We start from the raw sequence: 22,680 nt of genomic DNA on the forward strand, positions 1-22,680 counted from the left end.
GCCACAATAAATGTTTTACTTGTATAAAATTCCTCTCCCTAGCCAAATTTTGTTACATTTGCTTGATCACTTTCCGAGTCATTAATAATAAAATTATGAAAGACCCGATTTTCGTTCTCAAATCCCTTTTATGCAAAAATTGCTCGATCATTTCTAGAGTTATCGAAAAAGTATGGGGTCACCCCTCTCCCTTTTCTAGCTTCTCACTGAAAAGAGAGGAGGAGTATTTAATTCTTATTTCCAAATACTTTCCTATGCCAAATTTGACTCTATTTGCTTAAAATGATGAACTAGGCAAAAAATGTATGAAAGCCTTCCTTTTCTTTATTCTTTCCCCCTCCTGGAGAGTTCCCGAAAAAACATAGAAACATTTTTCCATCCCAAAAACTCTCTCCTACTTAAGTTGGTTTCTTTCGTATAACTAATTCTATAGATATGCAACAAAAATGTATGAGGCTCCAGGACTCCCGTCTATTCTGTCTATATCACTCAATGGAAGAAGGGAAGTCCCAAATAATTATAAAAACATTTCTCGTATCAAATTCAGTGCCTTTGCCGATATCTTTAAAAAATGTGGTGGCTGCCTCTTCTCTTCGATTTGTTTTCTAGGATCAGGGGGAGGTCTCCACAATCATAGAGTCTTATTCCGAGTCCAAATATCCTATCATGCCAAATTTAGTTCCATTTGCTCGATTATTTCACCAGCCCTGAAAAAAATTGTATTGGAGCACCCTCTTTCTTTATGTTTCTCTTATGAAAGGTGGGACGATCTTCAAACCATCTTGGGAACATTTCGCTCATCCAAACACTCGCGCATTCCAAATTTGATTCACCTCGCTTGATCAGTTATCGAGTATTGCAACAATTTGTATGGAACTCCTCCCTTCTTGCTATCTCTCAATGCAAATCGCGAGTAGTTTCAAACAATCATAGAACCTTTTCCTGTATCCAAATATCCTCCCAAGCCAATTTGGTTCCATTTGCAAGAATAGTCATCAAATTTTGAAATAAAAATTGTATGAAAGCCCCCCCCTTCCCCTCTTTCAATCTCTCCACTGGAAGAAGGGAGGGTTTCATATAATCCACACATGCCAGATTTGGTTCCATTTGCTTGACTAATTCTCGAGTTATGGTAAAAATTGAAAGAGAGCACCCCTCTCCCCTTCCTTTTTCATCTCTAGAAAAAAGGAGGGGTACCAAACATTCATAGAAATATTTCTCGTAGCAAGGTTCTCTACCATGCCGAATTTGGTACCATTTGTTTGAATGGTTCTTAAGTTATACATACATTTTTTTGCTTTGGAGACCTTCTCTCCCTTATAGTAAGAGGGAGGGGTCTCGATCTGTAATAGGAGTCTTCCCCGACCTCAAAAGCTCCCATCTGCCAAGTTTCAAGTTAATCGGTTTAGTAATTTCCAAGTCTATAGGGAACAGACTCGGTATGCGATGCTCGTAGAAGTTGGACGAAGTTTTTTCTGACAGCAAAAATTTCCAAGCCGAAATTTATGCAAAATTAATAATTCTTCAATTTAAGTTTAGACCCAGTTATTGATTTTAAATGAAGGTAATGCAGACAGTTTTGCAGAGCGAAGCTTTTTCTCAAGCGGTGGCCACATTGAAAAAAGGGATCATAGTTTCTCAGGTGAAATAGGTATGGTTCAAAAAATCGGATGGTATCGACTGAAGTCAGAAGTAATCACAGACAGATAAGTATCATATTTCTTACTTGAAAAGTTGAAACTTGGTCACACTTTGTCAAATTGGTTTAGAACCTTTATTTGACAATTTTTTATTCGAAATCTACAGGAATCACTTAATACCGAAGACTTCGAAATGCATAAAAATTTGTAATATCATTCTGCAACATTATAAAAACTTCCATTTTTGTGATATTTTAATGTCTATTTTTTTCATGAGTGTTTTTTATGAAGATGATGAATCAAAATCTTCAAATGAAATCGACTATGTTTCCACCTACAAAATTTATAAACTTAGTGGAGATAACCTCAAAAGAAAGCATTTTTAAATTTATCTTTGTAGAAAGGCTACAATGAAAGCTGAAATAATAAAACACTTAATAGTATTTAATTACAGAATATGAGACGGATATTGGTAACGAATCGCAAAGATTTTCAAAGGTACTTTTTACAAACCTTTCTCGAAATTCGACGTGTTTTCAAATTGCGTCTTTGCAACTTTTTGAATCTTCCTACCATGTTTTCTTTTTGTGTGTATTTGTTATTTTTTTGCAAGAATCTTTTTGATAATCTGTCTTGTATGAGAGATTATAGTGAGGGAAACAGCTAGGTTTTTGGAAATTCGAGTGGTCGTTTTCTGATAATTTGAGTGTTCATGTAATTTTTAAAATTTTTAAAATAAGAACGCTTCGCACATGTTAAAAGGAGTTTCCTAAAGAAATGTCTTGGAGCATAGGAGATGTAGGTAAAACTAAGATCGAACCGTTTACCAAAAATGACTCCTGATCTATAACCTCTCTCATACTGAAGCATGGACCACGCAAAATCTGGACGCATTCGGACTATCTCGGAGATTCGTTTTAAAAAATTTGGCGTATTATTTAAAAAAAATAATGGAATGTATCTTAACGATCACTATCTTTTATAAAAAGTATAAAAAGTAAGTGTACCTCTTTAAAACATGAAAGGTTCCTTAATTTTCAATTTTTTGGCTCTTCTGTCGGAGAAGGTTACCAACCATGCTCTAGCTAGGTAGTTATTTGGTGGAATTCGGCAAAGAATTGTAAGTTACAGCTGTTTGAGTTTGGAGGCCCGACTTTCTTCAATTTTGGAACTATTATTTGCCACATGCCGCGCATGTCTCTAGGAGGCCAGAAGTATAACCTGGAACCTACGACCTAGGAGTTAATTTAACCAACAATCTACAAGAAGTGGTCAAATCCAGTGATTATAAAGTCACAAATTCTAAAAAAAATACTTATATAAAACCATTTAAAAACAACTTTTAGTTGTAAATAACGTAAGATTCACCAGATTCAAGTTGATATTTTTTTTTGGTTGGGTTGGGTAGAATTTAACGAAAATTTGGGTGAATTTAGTCCATAGTGCATTGTTTACATCCTGCAAGTTTTAAAGTGCTGTGAATAAAACTCGCGAAAATGGAGTCGAAAGAACAGCTCGTGCGTGATGAAATCTTGCACATTCATCACGATAAAAAGGAAATCTCGCATCGTTCCATCGCTAAAACGTTGAAAATCGCGAATTCTACGGTATCGCGAGTGATTAAGTGGTTCGAGTAACGATTGACCACCGATTGGAAGCCCAGAAGTGAAGGAAAAAGTATTCCGTAAAACACTAAAAATCACATCCCCATGGTTGGGGCCTTCAACCGAAACTTGAACGCCTCCGTTCGGGACGTGGCTAAGAAGCTACACCTAAGCCGAAGTTTTGTCCAGAAGGCTGGGCTTCGAACGTTCAAGGTACAAAAGGCCCTTAATCACGACGAGAAGCTGAACAAGTCCGTCAAAACCCGTGCCAGGAAGTTGTACCTCAACATGCTGACGAAAGTTGAATTTTGCATCATGGACGACGAAACATATGTGAAGGCTGACTTCAAACAGATCCCCGGCACCCTGTTTTTTCACGGCCAAGGATAAGTTCAGCGTTCCGGATCATGTCCGCACTCAGAAGATGTCCAACTATGCGAATAAATTCCTAGTTTGGCAAGCTATCTCCACGTGCGGGACTCCGCACCTTTCTTGACCCAGGACACGATGAACGAACAGGTGTACGTATACATAAAATAGTACCTCCAGAAGCAGCTACTTCCTCTCCTGAAGACCCACAACTTCCCAAAAATTTTCTGGCCGGATTTGGCCTCATGCCACTACTCCAAGGAAGTGCTGAAGTGGTATGCGGTCCAGAAGGTAAATTTCGTGCCGAAAATGTTCAACCCTCCCAACACTCCGGAGCTCCGCTCCATCGAGATAACTGGGCGATTAGAAAGCAGCACCTTCTTAAACGAACTAAGGTAGTGAAGACAGTCAAGGAACTGCAGAAAGAATGGACATGCAGAAAACGGTTGATTCACGGGTTGTGTAGAATCTTATGGCCGGGGTTAAGGCCAAGGTACGGGCATTTGCGTATAGACTGTAGATAAAATACGAGTAAAATTATAAAATGAATTTTTACAGTTATTTTTCAATCCCTGAAAAATTGATGGCAATCGGATGAAACCTCGAATTTTGCGAATCAATTGTGTGTGTGGCAATTTCATCGTGGACACCCTTGAAACAGCAAATGGAATTTCCTTTGTTATTATTTATTTTTCAAATTTTCAATGTCAATTTCAATTCAGTACCTTGCAATTTTTTTAAACCATTGAAGTGCATTTGATTGTTTTAGATCAGTGGTTTTCAAAGTGGTCCGTACCGCCTTTTGGGGTGCTGGAAGTGCTCAGAGCTACCAATTTTTATGTATTCCGAAACAAATTTGTTCAAAATTACTCTTAGGGGGGCGGTGAGCGCTCAAACATTAAGACAGTGAGGTGATGAACTTATTACCTTTGGGTGTAATAAATTAGTAAAAAATCTGACAGTTTGATTAAAACAAGTCAGTTTCAAAACCAAACACAACAAATCGATTGTTGTGACTGACTGGTGGAGGTTTAAAGTTGTGAAAAAAGGCAGTCAAACCTCACAAATTATGCGTAGGTATTGTGACAAATTTACAACTCCTCCCCATTAACCTCTTTGCATATCCTTAGCACATCACCGCCCGTGAGTGAAGCTGAATTGGAATTTGACAAGAGCAAGGTGCCTTCTAGCGCGAGGCTTCGTAGTTGGGACGATCCCAAAACAACGATCAAACCGGCTTTTTGCTGTTTGTCACAATGCCGCCAAAGCGTATTGTACCTACTACCAGATATTGGAACACGTGCTCGTGGTTGCTGTGCGAGCCCCAAGGAAGAGGGTTCGCGTCTTTTGCTCTGAGAAACGAAACCGAGAGTGAATCTTCTTCGTCGCAGAGTTTACCGATCACTTTCCCTCTTGAACTGACCGCTCGGGAATGATCGTCTCCGTCGGGGAGCTTTTTCCCACAATGGCAGAAGCCTGTTTCGTCTGTTATCACGATGTCGGGGAGCTTTTCGTGAAACGATTTTCGAAAGAGAGTCGCGCAGCATCACGAAAAGCTACTGGTGATCACACTCCCAAAGAGTGGAGATGAGGATGCTCCAACTCTTTCATTGGAGATAGCTCGAAAATCCAAGCTCCTGATCTTATGGGGCAAGTTCACCGGACCAAATCGCGTCATCGAGAACCCGATGATGTTTATGGTGCTGCTGCTGATGATCGTCTGCCTGGTGGTGCGTCTCGGTGCTGCTGTCGATGAGCGCAAGCAACCTAGGATTGTCGCGTGAACATCTCTAGTGTTGTCGTCTTGTGTCTCGATGTTGTTGTGATTTTTTTTTGCTTCATCCCCCAAGCGGTGCGCGGCAACTAGCGAAAAAGGTATTTAAGTTATGTCAGCGCAGCGCAGCCTTTCAGTTGTCACACGGACACGGGCATCTTTAATTTTTTTTCGATACCATATCTAGAAATAAGTTCAGTTAGTTAGGAGTATTCTTCTAGATCGGTCCTAGAGGGAGGATCCTGATTCGGTGATCGATTTCCGGGATCGCGAGTGATTTTCGGGTGGAGTGTAAATCTTCAAGAAGAATCATTTGAGAGATTTAAAAATAAGGACACTCAATAAGCGTGTCACTAAAAGGACTCAAGGACTTATGGACTGATGATTAGAGTGACAAAGTGAATTCGTGATTGTGCCATAGAGTAAAGCTGTCAACAGTGTTTCAAAAGTGAGTAACGGCTTTTTTATATTTAAGAAATTTTGCTTTTTTTTTAATTCAAGTTCAAAGATTAAAAAGACTTTGATTGATATACACAAACTAACTGATTAGATAACTTCATTCCAAATCAATATCCTGATGTAGAAAACGTTGAGTTGTGTAAATTGATGAATATTTTTGTTATCATATCCAATGATATGATACCCCTATTCACAAGTCGAGGTATAATCACTGGTATCATTATGATGCGAACGCGAAAAAAGATTTCTAATAAGAGATCAAAATTGTTTCAGACGTTTTAATGCTTGAAATTAAAATTTGATTGACTATTTAGAACATTTTTTTATAAGCATAAATATTCCCAGAAGCTTAGTTTTAAAATTACAAACAACTTTTGTTCTTCGGAAAAAAATATAGACAAGGAAATTTTTTTGAAAATAAAAAAAAATGCACAACTACAGCGGATGTAATTTTTTGGTAAAGTTGTACCACAAAGAACTAAGATATATTTCAACTTATATGAAAAGTAAATATTGAAAATGATTTTCGAATCGTTGTCGTTGTTTATGTTTCATCTCTCCTACTCAACTTTGGATATTTTATTCTCATAAAATCAACCCAGAATGATGGTTACTCTCAGACCTAACAGCCAGTAATTTTTTAAATCAATGAACACATGAATTGAGGATTTCTGATGCTACCAAATTGATAATTTAACTAAAAACGGGTCCATTTTTCGTTTTCTCACGTTTTTTAGCTGTAGTTTTGAAAACTGCTTTCAAAAAAAATCATTAATATGGATGTTAGATTTACATGTTTTGAACAATTTGCACAAAAAGTAAGTAGGTAATAATAATGACTTGCTTCGCTTTTATGTCGACTTTGTGTAAACCCCGTCTATAGGCGGAGTTGGGCAATTTCCAAAATCCAATTTCCAATGTCCATTTTTTATACAAATGATCAATCTTTGAAAGCCGCTTCGGAAGCGTAGGACTTCTACTGGCAGTCTAACTTTCTTATCTGTCTTTAACCTTGTAAGAGCAAGTTCACTGGTGTTGGAAAAAAGTGGTAGAAATTTTGACATTTTGAAAATTTTACCATGCAAAAATGTTTTCAAGATCTTTCGGCGTTGTATTTTTTTACAGCACTGTATCTATTTCAGCCGTATGTGATAGAAATATTGCTATTTTTGCATCACAGCATGCGAAAATACAACACGTGTTGTAGAAAAACTTGAAGGCCACAGATCTTGAAAATGTTTTTGCATTGTAAAATTTTCAAAATGTGCAGAAAGTGATAAAATTTCTACCACTTTTTCCCAACACCAGTGAACTTGCTCTAACCATTATTCAATGTTTATCCTGAGAAACCCAATTTTATTGGAGGAGTAGGCTGTGGTCGTCGATGACGGTTGTGTTTTTTCCGGCTGGAAAATTTTCAAGACTCACGCACCATAAATTCGAAAATTTAATTTGTGCCAAATAGTTATAAAATGTACACAGAAACTGTTATAAATTCGAATAACTATCAAGAAATCTTCGGATAACCGGAGCGTGATCCAGATGGTGCTACTCGATATAAAATCTCCAAACTTCTTGATTGATGTCGGCCGTTCACAATAAGCGGGGAAGAAACGTTCGGAGTGAACCATTCATGTGCGTTGGTCTCTGGGAGATATTCAAGCTAAGTATTTTCGTTATTCACTACCTTTAATATGATGCAAATTTATTTTTCATAAAACAATGTTTTCAATTTGAAAAATATTAATGAATATTTGTGCCACATCAAAAATTTGCTTAAAAGTTTCGTAATTTTGATGAAATTAAGATATTTTATCATCTTGAGATTTGATTGATGATCTTTTCAAATTCTTGTCGTTTTTTCATTTGAAAAAAATTGAATTAAAAATATAGTCATTCTTTTTCATATACATCAGGGAAATAAAGAATTTTTTTTTAAATATTATGTTTAGAACTCAAAAGAAAAACTTGCTCAAATTGGTGTTAAATTTTTGAGAAACTACGAATTAATACTTTGCCATGGTTTTAATGAGCCGGAAGGATTCCCTCGTTTGCTGGGTAATGTTGTTTAAGAGAAACACTTTGCTTTTTTTATTTTAATCCTATAGATATGAGTTATAATTTTTGAAATATTCCAAACAAAAGAGTTCAAGGTTTATTTTCAGTTTTCCTCCCAAGAATATATAATTTTCTGTGTAATTTTACTTAAATTGAAACATTAAAAATTTTTCAGAAACTTACTTTGGAGACAGTAAATACGAAACGAAATCAATCAATTTTACACAAGTTTTCATGTTTTTGTTATTTTTCAATCAAAACAGGAAAGTATAGTAACACTTGTGATTGATTTGCGATCGATCTCAAAGTTCGTCAAACACGTATTCAACTTGTTTATTCAATACATTTTATTTCTTTTAAATGAGAAATAGATCCTTTTTTTAAGTTTTCAAAATAAGGGCAGATTTTTTTTAACTAAGTTTTAGTAGTGATACTTAAAGTAAAATTGAGATAGGAAATATTATTAGCTTAGCTTAGCTTAGCTTAGCTTAGCTTAGCTTAGCTTAGCTTAATTGACTACTCACATCCACCTTGAATCATTGAACCCGAAATGTATCATAATATTTTTGTATACAGAATTTCTACATTATTATTTATTTCCACAAATCGAAAATAAAAAAAAATTATTTCCACATTCAATTCAATGAAATTAAACAGCAAATCATAAAAAAATCGTTATTTCAAATTTATCAACACATTTCAGATTCCACGATCGCTGGCGTGGCTCAGTAGAACAAGTTCTACATCGCCAATGGTTGCTACTCCGTGATTGACCGAGGCCATCAATTTTGTCCAGAGGTCAAAAGAATGGTGTCTGGGATTGACTGCACATTCACAATGAACAAAACTGATGCTCTCTCTTTGCACATCAATAACGGCGCCGGCCACGTCCTAGTAGTCAATAGATAGATTTGGAAAAGAGAGATAAGGATAAAAGATCAATATTGCGCTTTAGGACCGAGGTTACCTCTGCATCCTTGCAAAAAAAAAATTCAGGTTGGAGGTTTGGGTGAAAGGATATGATTAGGAAACACTTTTGACGAGTGTCAATTTTGTAATACCTATTCTACATTTTTTTACATTTTTCTGGGAAAGACCATAAATACACATTTCAATAAAAAAAATCGTTTCAATTTCTGTTTCTATATAATATGGTCATGAAAAAAAAAAGAGATACAAATTGCAAATCGGTTTGATGGTAATTAAGTAAATAATCAATTTCAAGTTGAATTGTTTAAATTAGTTTGTTTCATGCAATATTTAAGAGTTTATTATGAACTGCCTAATACAATTATATTTTTGATTTATAAATGATGTGTTTTTCTGATTTATCTATTATGATTGATTAGTTGTCTCCGTGAGATGGCATAATTTATGATAAAAATTATTAGAGATGCTATGAGTTTCTGATCATTATATTTCTGCTTAACATCCTAACCTAACTTGATTTCATGATGTTTGAGCTCTCAATGCAATTCATGTAAGATAATTGAATAGTAAAAATATGTTATCAGTATCAAATGAAAAAAAAAACTAATATTTACGTTAACAGAGCAACTTATCTGAAAGATTTGATTCTCTGTGAACTCGTTTTCTTTTTAGTACAGTCACGATTTTATGGTATGATTTCGAACATAATGCTGCTAACTTGCCTACATAACTTGCCCTCTAATATAATTTAACATATTTGAGATTTGATAATGAATAAGACAAAAATAATACTCATCTTAAGGATGATCCCATCTTCGAACTTTTGGCTCCAGGCATGGATCAGCTTTGATGAAAGCCATTCTTCAACCACCAGACACTTTAAGCCATTCGAGATGCGAGACGGAACTGTTAACACAGCCGACATATTCGATTCTGGACATCGATCGAACATTCTTTTTCCTTGAAACAGATTCACAGGTATTCACAATTTTTTCTTCTATTGAAAAACAAAATCAGCTCCCAGAAAAACTACTGTCAGCTTCGGGCACAGCCTACCAAGTCTAAAATTGAGATAGGAAATATTATTATGGAAAAAGTAATAAACTAATTTCATTAGGCAATAGTAGGAGTTTAGAAGAATAGGTTTGATAGTTTGAATTACACTAGTCAAAAGTGTTTCCCAATCACCTCCTTTTACCCAAACCTCCAAACCAAAATTATTTTGCTAGGATGCAGAGGTGCCTCGGTCCTAAAGCACAAGGTTTATCTTTCATCCTTTTCTATATTTTCCAATCTATCCATTGACTACTAGGACGTGGCAGGCGCCGTTATTGATGATCAAAGAGAGAGCATCAGGTTTGAGCATTGTGAATGTGATGCCAATCCCAGGCTCCATTCATTTGACCTCTGAACAAAACTGATGGCCTCGATCAATCACGGAGTAGCAACCATTGGCGATGTGGAACTCGTTCTACTGAGCCACGCCTACGATCATGGAGTTCGAAATATATTCATTTTCATAACGATATTTTCTAAATAATGAAACATTAAAAAAATAATTCCAACTAGCATTTGTATATTCATACGAAAGAAAAATGTTGAAGAAGCATTTCGGACTCAATGATTAAAGGTGGATGTGAGTAGTCAATCAAGCTAAGCTAAGCTATTATTCAATGTTTATCCTGAGAAACCCAATTTTATTGTTTGCTGAAAAATTCACATAAATTTTGTCTTATGTTTATGTTTTGAGGTATATGCAACTTCAGTTCTACGAAAAACTATATCGATTAAGAATTTTTTTTCTTTTTTTTCGAAAATGTCATAACCACATGGGCTTCGAGGAACCTAATTTCAGTTTTTTTGGTTGATTAAGATTCTTATCGCCGATATAATTATTGATTATATTATTTTAATGGCATCGCGGCGAGATGAACTTCTAAGGTAGAAATGTTTAAGTAATTGTGAAGAATATAGCTGGATAGATGAAGCGAGTGCGCTTCGTAGAAGAAGTGAAAAGGTGGTGAAGAATGTAAGCGGAGGGCAATTTGTGTAGAAAGCTCAAAACAGATCGGGTAAACTTTTGCTAGGCTCACTGACTGACTATGTAGAGGAGGCGAAGCAATCGCAGATCCTCTTCACAGTCAGCTCGCTTAGGTGTGTATAGAATACACCTAAGCCACTTCAGGTTTTTTGGTCTTCTTTAGGTTCCGCTTGACAATAGCCCAGAATTTCTCAATTGGGCGGAGCTCTGGGGTGTTGGGAGGGTTCTTGTCCTTGGGAACCACCTGCACGTTGTTGGCAGCGTACCACTCCATGGCCTTTTAACCGTAATGGCAAGATGCCAAATCCGGCCAAAACAGTACGGAACAACCGTGTTTCTTCAGTAAAGGCAGCAGAGGGCAGGTACAGATGGCTTGCCAAACCAGATATTTCTTCGCAAGCTTATTTCATGTGCTTGAAAATATCTGCTACCTTTCCCCTTCCTTTTGCCGTATAAAACTCCTGTCCCGGAAGCTGCTGGTAGTCGGCTTTGACGTAGGTTCCGTCCTCCATTACCAAGCAGTCAAACTTCGTCAGCATCGTCGTGTAGAGCCTCCGGGATCGCGCTTTGGCCGTCGTATTTTGTTTATCATCGCGATTTGGAGTCACTACTTTCTTGTAAGTCGATAGTCCGGCTCGTTTTTTGGCTCGATGCACCGTTGTAGACGATAAACCCAGCTTCGGCCTCTCGGAGAGAAAGGTTTGGGTTTCGCTTGAAACTACCGGCAACTCTCTTTGTCGTCTCAGCGGCTTCCGGTTTTCGATCTCCCCCCCATCCAGACATCCTGGCTGTCGACAAACACTTAAATTACATTTGTAATGCACCCATAGAAGAGGTTGCAAAAATCCAATGCCTATTTAGCACATCTCTGTGCCGATAATGCGCTGAAATGTGCACTGTGCCGAAGATGATATGTTTGAAAAACCGTAACTGGCATAAGGACTCGGCTCCCAACTAAAATGATGCATGACCACTACATTCAAGCAAAACAAGAAAAACATTTTATGGGATTTCGTTCCTATTGGATAATTCATCCCAGAAACAAGAAAATAAAAATTTAAACCACAGCGCCCGTAGGGAGAATCGAACTCAAATCACTAACTAATTGATCTTGCCAGACCGACATCTTAACCAGTGTACTATTTGAGCTTCATGCAGGGAGAGGGATATTTGTCATAGGCATTCTGCCACCGATCAATCACAAAAGAAACGCACGACAGTGGCTTCCCGGCGTTTGGCCTCCTTTCAAGGTATTCATTTGTCTTGCGATGGAAACGGGAAAGGGAACGGGAGTGGAGGAAACGGGAAACCCATTGAATGAGAACTGTGCTTTGCTTACTGCCTGCTATTACATACACACGCTACATATACACAGCTGCTAAAGCCGGGCAGCTTGGCCGATGGTTGTTTGCCGGTAAATTGAAGGAATGTTTTTGTTGTTGCTTTTGCTACATACACACGCACAACTTAGCCGTGGTTGTTTGCCTGTGGATTGGAGGGATTGAATTAGAAGGATGTTTTTGTTGTTGCTTTTGCTACATTCACACGCACAGTGCTCGGTTCGCTGGCTGCCTGGTGTTGGCCGGTATTTATTTCCATCCTTCTTCGTCTTGTGATGCGATAGGGAGGGACGTGAAAGCGTTTTTATTTTGTTTCTTTCAGACATACGCAATTCGGTTAACTTGGGAGATTAATGCCGGTGGGAGCAAATCGAATCAGCACCGATCGCGTTATCTTCTTGTACCAATGATGCTATGTAATTGACTACACGCCATTGGCACAGAGGCTGAATTTTGGGTGTGGTTGATTTGGCAACTTTTAGCGATTTTGCCAGCTTTGCGTGCGAGTAGCTCGGATTTTCCTTGGACGGCATTTTGACAACTGAAGAGTGAATTCCAAAATCAAAATAGGAGCAACATTCTATACACACACACACACACCTTCAAAATGAGGGGTATTCAGGTTTTTTGAATGCAAAATTGAAAGAAATACGTCAAGGTGATATTGACCAAATTTTGACCGTATCACCCTTTATTGTTAGCAAAACGTAATTAAAAATATTTGTTGGCTCTGGTTTCATGCTGATTTCAATAAAACACCTTTAAAGAAGGGTTGTTTTTGAAAGCGTTAACGAAACTAAACTAACTTAAAATCGAAGGAAAATCAAAAATCCAAATTCATAATTGAAATATTGTAAAAAATCTTCGATTTCAGAATAAAAAGCGAATAAATGATTAAAAAAAAAAAATAATAAAATTTTTAATTCATAATCATAACTTAAGTTTTGAATTCTTATCAGCTATAATTGAAAATGAGGTGCAAAGACTGCAAAGCTACCTTGTTTATTCAATCATTTTTTTTCATGTTCCAAAAAAACAGCAATTCGTTCTTTAGGATTGAACGATTTTCTCCGGGAGCGAATTATGGGAACAAATCTCACCAGAAGCTTTGACGTTTTCATGCAATGCATGTCGTAATAAGCTTTTATCATCGAAGCCCCGACGAGTGAGTAGGTAATACCTACATGTTTATGTTTCCCGAAAGCACATCTGCAAATGATGATCGAACTACCAGCCCATAAATAGCGCCATAAACCCTAACCGATTCTTTTTAAAGGATGTGTCTATTTTGTGATATTTTAAATCGTAAAACATGCGATTTAACGAAAATGAATTGATAAAATATTGAAAGAGCAATTCAAACCACAAAACTAAAAGTTTTCAAATGGTCGAAAACTTCTAGAGATACAAAAGAATAAGGAACAATGGTCAAATGAGCCAGTTTTGAACAACAACATTCCGACTTCATTATCTGACTGACAACCTTTGAATGATCATGGTTCATGTACCTATAAGTTCTTATTAAGAATATCCACGTTTCGATGTGAATTTTGATCCAAACAAAATTGGAAACGACTCATCCTAACGTAGCAGCATCCCTCAAATTTGCGCTGTCGCCGCCGGGTACAAATTGAAACTCTGCTTATGTCCTATGCTGTTTGCACTCTTGCATGGGTTCAGCATATGGTAGATAAACTGCGTTAAGATGTAAACAAGCCACAGCACACTTAAGCTGACAGGCGGCAGCCCTGCCATGTTGCAGTTTACCCCTTAATCCAGGTTTAGATTTTCAAAAGGTTGTATAGGCATGAGTTGGACTGGCCATCAACGATTGCAAGATGCCTAAGATTCGTAAGCAACCATTTGAAAACGCAAGCCCTAGTTCAACCGACCACATGCAGTCAAAATCTGCATGTGGTGGGTATTCGCGTTTGCCCGTCCGTCAGTTCATAATTTTAACGAGAGGCTGACCCGGTTGGAGCTTTGATGAAAATTGGCAGAAGGTGGAAAAGGGTTTCGGGGTGATAACATGGTGGGAAACCTGGGTTCCATCATTTATTTGCTGCCCAAGAATAACGCCCTGCTTGATATTGGTGTAATACCTGGTTACATTTCGAAAAGTTTGTACCGGTGAAGGTACTTACGTTTCGATGTAACCCATCAGGGGGAGGTTGACCAAAATATCGAATTGAATTGCGCTGTTATTTGCAGAGATTACTGAAATCGTCCAGTTCTAACCTTTGGATAAGAAGGCAGATCCTCAGGAAGGATAAGCCAAAACCCATTTTTAAAATTAAAAAAAAAAATGTTATTAGTTTATGCTTTTCAAAAATTAGTTATCAACCTATCACGAAACCTATGTACCAACTACCAAAAATCTAAAAAAAATCATCATTGGTTTTTTTCCACGAAAATTTCCACTATCGATAAAATTCTGAAAACAGAAGTTTTCCACGAAACCCTACTTTCATTCATGCTTGAAATTTCAACTGTGCTCTTAGTCATCCAAGGTTGAAAACTAAAATTTCGAATTTTAGTAGCTTTAGTCCAAATTTAAAAAAAAATTGGAAATTTGGACAAATAATTTTGAAAATTCTAAGTGGTAGGATAGAAGACCTGATAATTTTCTACATAAAAATATTATTCTTGTTTGAAATTTTCTTAAAAATTCTAATCTGCATTTGGTTGTGGCCGGAACTTATTATGTGAGGTCTAACAAACCTGAATATAAGCATACAAAATCTTTATTATATGAGCATTAGACTGAGTCGATTTGGGGTCATTTTTGAATTTCTCAAACTCTGGTGTCTTAAAAGCTTCGTCTTGGTCCAAAAGTCATCCATGATTTTTTGTAGAATTTTTAAGTAACGTTTACATGAGTGAATTTGAACTTTAAGGTTTGTATGGGAAAATTGAATATTTTGTACTAAAAAATCAACATCATCGTTTCTTCTGTGGAACCGAGCCAGCGGATGATTTTTGTGCCAATTTATAAAATTCGTAAAAGAAATTTTCCGCTGAACAACTTTGTTGAAGACCGTAACTTCGTATCTTACTAGGCAAAAATGTTATTAGTTGTTTAACAGGGGTATGTCCTTTCGCATTGATAAACCATAAATTCAATGGACATCACTGCATGGTGCCTTGCGAGGTAATGCATGACTACTTTGCATGCAATACATCGCGAGGCTCCAGCAGTGATGTCATTTTAATTTATCGTTTATCAATGCGAAAAGACATACCCCTGTTAAACAACTAATAACTTTTTTGCCTAGTAAGATAAGAAATTACGGTCTTCAACAAAGTTGTTCAGGGGAAAATTTCCTTTAGGAATTTTATAAATTGGCACAAAAATCATCAGCTGGCTCGGTTCCACCGAAGAAACAAAAATGATGTTGATTTTTCAGTACAAAATATTCAATTTTCCCATACAAACCTTAAAGTCCAAATTTACTCATGTAAACGTTACTTAAAAATTCAACAAAAAATCATGGATGAGTTTTGGACCAAGACAAAGCTTTTAAGACCCCAGGGTTTGAGAAATTCAAAAATGACCCCAAATCGACTCAGTCTAATGAGCATCTAACTCACTGCAAACCAGCAGAAGAATTTGACGAATATAAATTTATTAGCAATTTTCAGAAGTGGTCAATTTTCACCCATTCCCATCCCATTGAAGAAAATATATCAAATTTATAAGGTTTTTATGTAGCGAACTGAAAAATTACCCTTAAATTTATTTTCAAAATAGCACTCCGTCGGTTCCAGAAATGCAAATGGGATCTATTTGGTGCCGCCAACCGTGGTCTAGAGGATAGTGTTAAAGTCTTCTAAACCACAGTTCACGAGATCGAGTCTCAGGCACAGCATACATAGTTCTCTTTCTGTAAGCTTGTGGTGCTAGGATAAGGTTGCCAGATTGCCTATTTTTATCCGAATTTTCCCGGATATTCGATTGAATATTTGGAAACAGTCCGGACCTGCCCGTTTGCCGGATTTTTATTGAAAAAGCCCGGGTTTTGCCCAGGTTTATTTTCATTTTCATTCTCAAATCAAACTACAAAACAAAATGTTTTGTAAAAAAATTATGTTTCCAAAACGAAATTTCCGGAGAAAGCTTCATAAAATTAAACAGAAAAGTTTCCTGAGTTGAGTTATTCAACGGAAAACAAGACTTGAAACACTTAAAACATTTCTTTTTCATCGAAACATCAGCTTATGAATAGTGTTTTAAGCTGATGAAATTAAAAAAAAACACGATGCTGCATCTCACTATCCGCACCTCACTCCAGTGAAAACGCTGAATATAGCTTAGACAATGAATAAGTTGAAATAGTTATTTAGATAATTTTTTTAAATATTCACTACACACAGACAAAAACACACTAAATTAACAATATTGAACAGAGGACGACTTTTCTGAAGACATCGAACCTGAAGAATCTCCTATAAAAAGACATAAGGTTTTAACCATCGCATACAGGAGTATTTAATCCAAAAACCTGATCAAAACTCAAAATTTAAATTTCATTTGTTACTTTTTTGTCAATGTTTATTTAATTCTTGAATAAATTTAGCACCTTGTACCGGTCATTTTTTTGACATCTGATTTATTTATAAGCTGTAGCGGCTGTTGAAACTTTAGTATTTTTATGAGATAGAATTTTTCTACAAATCGTTGAATCAGCGCGACTTAGCAAAATCTACGAATAAAACTTTCTTAAGTGACTCAAAACGAAAATTAGAAATTGAGAACTTCAATAGAAGGATGTTAAACAATTTTGAGTATAATAGATATAAATCGATATAAAGACACTGTATACTGCTTTAAAAATTCTTTTATTTATTTTTTGTTTTAAACGTTGATTTTTTTTACAAATTAGTGTTTTTGTTTATGTTTCCAGCAAGTCCCGGCAAAATGTTTGATATCATTTGAAAACTGATAACTTCAAAAATCTTGTGCAAAAGAAAAAAAATCGCGCAAACTCGCGCAATTTTGATATTTCATAGTTTGAAGTTTAAAAATATTGATAGTTTTTTTTTACAAATTAGTCACCTAGGGCTTCGTTTATTTTAAATTAAAGCTCAGTGAATTTATGTTCTTTTTTGAATATGTTCAATTGTTATTTCACTTTTATAAACATATAAAAAATTTCTATTTTTTCCACAATTTTATAACTTTTTATGCTGGATTGTCTATCATGTCATATAAATGTTAGAAAATTCATAATGGAAAATTATGAAAAATTACGAAAACGGCAAAAAATATATTAAATGATCTTAAAAACGTTTTGTGAGTCAACACAATCTCTTTTATTGACAACAAACCTAAAACAATATTTTTGGCGAACTTTTTGTTCTACGTACTCCTATGTGCATCGGATGGTCTGATCTCTCCCACTGTGCATCATCCTTTCGAAATTCGAAAGTAGTTTCTCTAAATCAAAGACTTTGTTTGAAAAAATGTGTTAAAACATTGAAATTTCCCCGTTGACCAGAAACAGGATATTTGTGGAGCCAAATTAACCAACTAAATATTTGACAGCTCAAATTTCCAATAAACGTATTTGTATGTACCTAGTCAACACTTTACTACAAACAACATTTAAAAACCTTAAAAAAATTAGAATCTGGTTTGCAATATTATAACTTTTTTCCTTATAACTTTGTTTCGGATTATCAACAGTACAGAGTCCAGATCGATAATTCATAGATAGACTGCGAAAAACTGGAATGAGATTTGGATTTCATAATAGGATGAAATAAAAAAAAATTGTAGTTAAATAAACCATTTCAATGGATACAAAAGACAAAACTAACGAAAAAATTATAATGCTGCGTAAAACAAAAGTTTTGCTTAATGTTATGCATTGAGCCTTAGGCGTCTTGGGGGGATGATTTAAAAAAAAATCAAAAATCGGCCAATAAAAACAACTTTTATAGCACCTATCGAGCGAAAAAAGGTAAAGGAGTGAGGGAGGAGGTGCTGCTCGCTGCTTCTTTTTTCCCAATGTAATCAGCTACGTGAAGCTACGTGAAATGTGTTTAGTATTGAAATGATGTTTGAATCTTTTCTAATTTTTCGGCTCTACTTTCAGTAACAAAAAATTAAAATAAATTTAATTTTATAGCAAACATAATTTATTTAATTACCGTCACTGTTCATACACGTACACTTTATTAAATTGCCATTAGAAAACTCAATTCCGGACCTCTTGCTGTGTGGAATCCTGTGGAAACGGAATTTTCTTTCAAATAAAAATGAAACTGAATAATGTACCTACTTTGTGTGCCATTCCATTGCCACTTGAAATATACCTCCAACACTACGAAATCTTCTTGACTGGAATCGTCTCCTCGATGCCGACGGCTCCTTCTCACGGTCCTTCCTTTTCTACTCGGCGGAGCTTCCAGAAGCTTTCTCCGAAGCTGGAAACAAACACAAATCTCTACTTCGAATGAATTAATTTCCGACCGGGAAATCCATATACCTACACTTACCTCCACGCTGCCGACGCTCTGATAGCATTGCTTGTGCTAGGGCCCCGCAGGATGACAAGTCTAGCGTAACATTTCATAAGGGCGAAACTAGCAGTTAGCTCGAAACGAGGAAAACGCGTTTGAAATTTCGAAACATCTAATCAGGCTTGGCATTACTAATCGTCATTAGTCAAATGACTGTGACTGTTGAGCCTCTTGGTCCGTCAAACTCAATTGACTGTTCCTTAACGACCAGTCACTTCGTTTGCCAGTCATTCAACCCCCAGTCGTTTGAAGCTATAAAAAATCATAGTCAAGCATTCACCAATCGCATTCGAACGAGTCGTCGACCGAACTGAAGACGAAAAAGAAACGCATTTATTACTCCTGCCCAAGGTTGCCAACATTTATTTTCAAAAATCAGGGAACTTGCGAAATAAAAATCTGGCAAAATCAGGCTACGTAAAAGTAACGGAAATTTCGCTCAAAGTGATGACCTTTTTTTTTTTTTTTGGTCATCGCTCCAAATTTTCACTCTAATATGTGTTGTGAGCCTACTTAGTTGAATAATTCTTCTGCATCAAAGCAATCCCTTCAATTCTCTTTTTCAATAAGAATTAACGGGAATCTTTCGATTGCTTTCATTCAGCCACATTTTCACTTTTTCACTTCAGCTGTGGTACCTACTCCAGTTCCTTACTACCCATTTTTCATGACATTTGCAAAAATCAGGCAAAATCAGGCATATTTTCAAAAATCAGGGAAAATCAATGGCTTATCAGGTTGTCAGGCAGAGCCTCGAAAAATCAGGCAACGCCTGAAAAATCAGGCACATTGGCATCTCTGCTCCTGCCAGCAAACCGAAGACGACCGAAGACGAAAAAGAAACGCATTTATTATTATTGTTGCTCCTGCCAGCAAGCTCGTTTTCAGTTTTTTATTGCTATTGTTGCTCTCTGCCAGCAGGTCGTTCAATTAGTTGTACCCAGCGTTACCACATATACAGATTTTTCTGTAAGTATACAGATTTTTTGGAAATTTTGTAACACAGAATCTGTATACACAGATTACAGATAATTGGAAATTTATACAGATTTCATACAGATTTTCAGAAAATCAGAGATTTTCTAAGATATTTTGATTATTCTTCTTAGATGATTCAATCATCCATCAATTATCACGCTTGCAAATAAGAAAAAAAACTTCCAGATTAGAGATTGGAACCGTTACAATGCAAAACAACATGCAAAGGGTTGAACAAAGTTTTAAAACCTGTGTTTAAGAACATATACCAAAATTGGTCATTGCCTTATAGGAAATGAAACTTCTAATGGTAAAGACTATTGACACAATGTTCAAATCCCAACAGATTGTTAAACCCCAGAAGCACACAGATCGTTATATTTAACGGAATATATCGACCTAAAACGTTGCGTGACCTTATTTTTCACACATGGCGGACATGTATTTTGTCCGTTACAATTAATCGGACAAAGTTAAACCAAAAACGGTTCGCGTATACAAAATTTCAGGTTTAACACTGGTTTGACATGTCGTACAATTAGTAGCCCGCAGTAATGAGCAGCGTAGTCCAAATGAGTGCGCTACGCATTATAAAAAGGTCACCGTAGTTCAGCGTAAGTATCCGGAATGAAAATTGTTGATACAGATTTCAATATAGATTTTTGAGATTTCATACAGATTTAAAAGATTTTTTGGCTTGAAAATACAGATTTAAATGTGGCAACGCTGGTTGTACCTGCCGTCAGCAGCCGATCGAAGTGTGAAGAGATTTGCCAGTCACTCTCAGGAGAAAATTTGACCATGTGTAGGAGCTTCGCCAGTCGCATGATGGAGAAATGTTGATTATTATTATTGTCGTGCTTTATCCGTCAAGCGGTTATTGAGGCTCCGTCAATTGAGTAAGGTGCCGGTCATTTGATAAAACAAAACTAGTCGGGTCAAGCGTGGCGGGCGAAATTTACCATTTAACACTGCATCTAATCAAATCCTATTTAAAAAATCGACCACTTTTTGTTCAACAAAATAAAATAATGTGCATTATATTCACTTTTTGTTCGTTGGTTATCAAAATCTTTAACTTTCTTCACTAAATTCCAGAGATTTTCGAGTTTCGTCTTTTTTTTTGTTTTTGATTTCAGTTACGCCTGCAAGTTTCGCCCAATTGATCGGATGTTTTTGTTTTGGTTTTGAAGTTTCGCCCATTGGTCCTGCACGCAAAAACTAATTAGGCCGTTTTGTCATACACGGTTAACTCAGTTACGCCTATTGGCCCTACACGAATAGAAAAATTACCCCATTTTGAATAGGCGTAACTTCACGTTCCAACGAAATTGCATCAACAGGAAGTTTCGCCTAATTGAATTTTATTAATTTTTTGAAAGTTTTTAGTGATTTTAAGATGAAACCGCGTTAATAAGGTAAAATGCAACCGCGTACATACGGAATGACCGTTAACTCGATTTGTTTACATTTGGCAGTTTCGCCCTTTTGAAATATTACGCTAGAAGTGTGGTCTACTGGTCGACTTCCGACGACAGCAAAAAAAGCAAGTTTGTTGACTGATAAGAAGTCCCTTTCCGAGTAAGAATTTATTACCACTATCATCCACTTGGAATTTACGTGAAATTCATGTGTAAGTAAAGTAGCTTTTACCAGGGCATCCTTGATACTCTGTGGTTACACGAAACTCACCTAGAATCGATAGGATGCAACAAAATCTAAATTTACGTGATAAATTCCGTAGAAAAAATTTCAAAATTATTTTGGGTGTAGAGATTTTGACGATTTTTAGTAAATTTCATACAACGATTCAACGCATTAATTAAAAAAACATATCTACAGTTTATTGATATTGTAAAGATTGTAACATGAACTTTCAAATGCAATGAAGGATAAAATTTTCGACTTGTTCCATATGAAGCTGATTTTTATAGGACCACCCCAACTTCATGAATACAAGTTGGCATAATAGATTTAGTCCAAGAGATAGATGTGTGGTGTTTTTGACCCAGTTATTATTATGTTCTACAATATTATAGAACTATGTAGGCCGCTATCTTATCACAGTAATTTTTGGATCTCATAAATCTTATGAACCAATTATGAAATTTTTCTAGATAACGTTGCCATTAGTTGTTTTGTATCCCGCTAAATTTCATTTCTGGACCACTGTGCAATGGTTGCTACTCCGTGATTGACCGAGGTCATCAATGTTGTGCAAGAGCTAATAGAATTGTACTTGAACAACTTAAATGAGTTTTTAGTAATGATAATTGGAAAATTCGTTTTTGGAAATTCATCAATGTGATTCTTCTCTTCGCCTCATATTGATTTCGCTATAACGGAGAAAAAAAAATGAACCAACTAGTAAAAAACTTTATGATTCATCACATACAAATGAGATTTACGCTCAAGTAGTCATCACGATACTTTAAGTTTCAAAGCTACACAAAATTTCAAAACAGTTTTATTTATTCAAACATTTTTTTTGTTTGATTTGAAAAATAAAGTGAATAAATCCTTGCAAAATCCAAGCAAACTCGGATAAAACCAAGCAATCTGGCAACCTTATTTTGTAACCAAATTTTGCAATGTACCACCTTTATTCTGCAAAACCAGGGGTGAGCAACCTTTTGAACCAACGGGCCAATTTGAATTTATAATTTTTCTAGCGGGCCGCATTCAAAATATCACCTACAAAAATTCCAAAATATGCATGGGTAGTGTTCGATAAATATTCAAATAAAACTTCATTTTTTATAATAAAAAACGATCGACAAATAAAAACTAAAAAAGGAAAGAAAACAAGAATTCATTCATTATGTATCTGAAAAGTTTTAAGGATATCCCGCATGGAGCAGTATCATACAATAACGATCCCCATTATCTTCTATCCAAGACACCCAAAAGATACCCTTTATAGTATTTGGATTATTGATGCACGATTATACTAATCGTTTTT

At 36.0% G+C, this 22,680-nt stretch overlaps 1 protein-coding gene across 2 annotated transcripts in view; it reads left to right on the forward strand.

Moving 5' to 3' along the window:
- The first annotated feature begins 5,526 nt into the window (after positions 1-5,526).
- LOC129756274 (mucin-2) overlaps positions 5,527-22,680 on the forward strand; it is a 148,014-nt gene continuing 130,860 nt past the window's right edge. For both annotated transcript variants that reach the window (XM_055753095.1, XM_055753096.1), the window contains exon 1: positions 5,527-5,835. The gene's annotated coding sequence lies outside the window, so the exon portion shown is untranslated. The remainder of the gene's footprint in view (positions 5,836-22,680) is intronic.

The sequence above is a fragment of the Uranotaenia lowii genome, chromosome 3, assembly GCF_029784155.1.
Source record: "Uranotaenia lowii strain MFRU-FL chromosome 3, ASM2978415v1, whole genome shotgun sequence".
NCBI lineage: Eukaryota > Metazoa > Arthropoda > Insecta > Diptera > Culicidae > Uranotaenia > Uranotaenia lowii.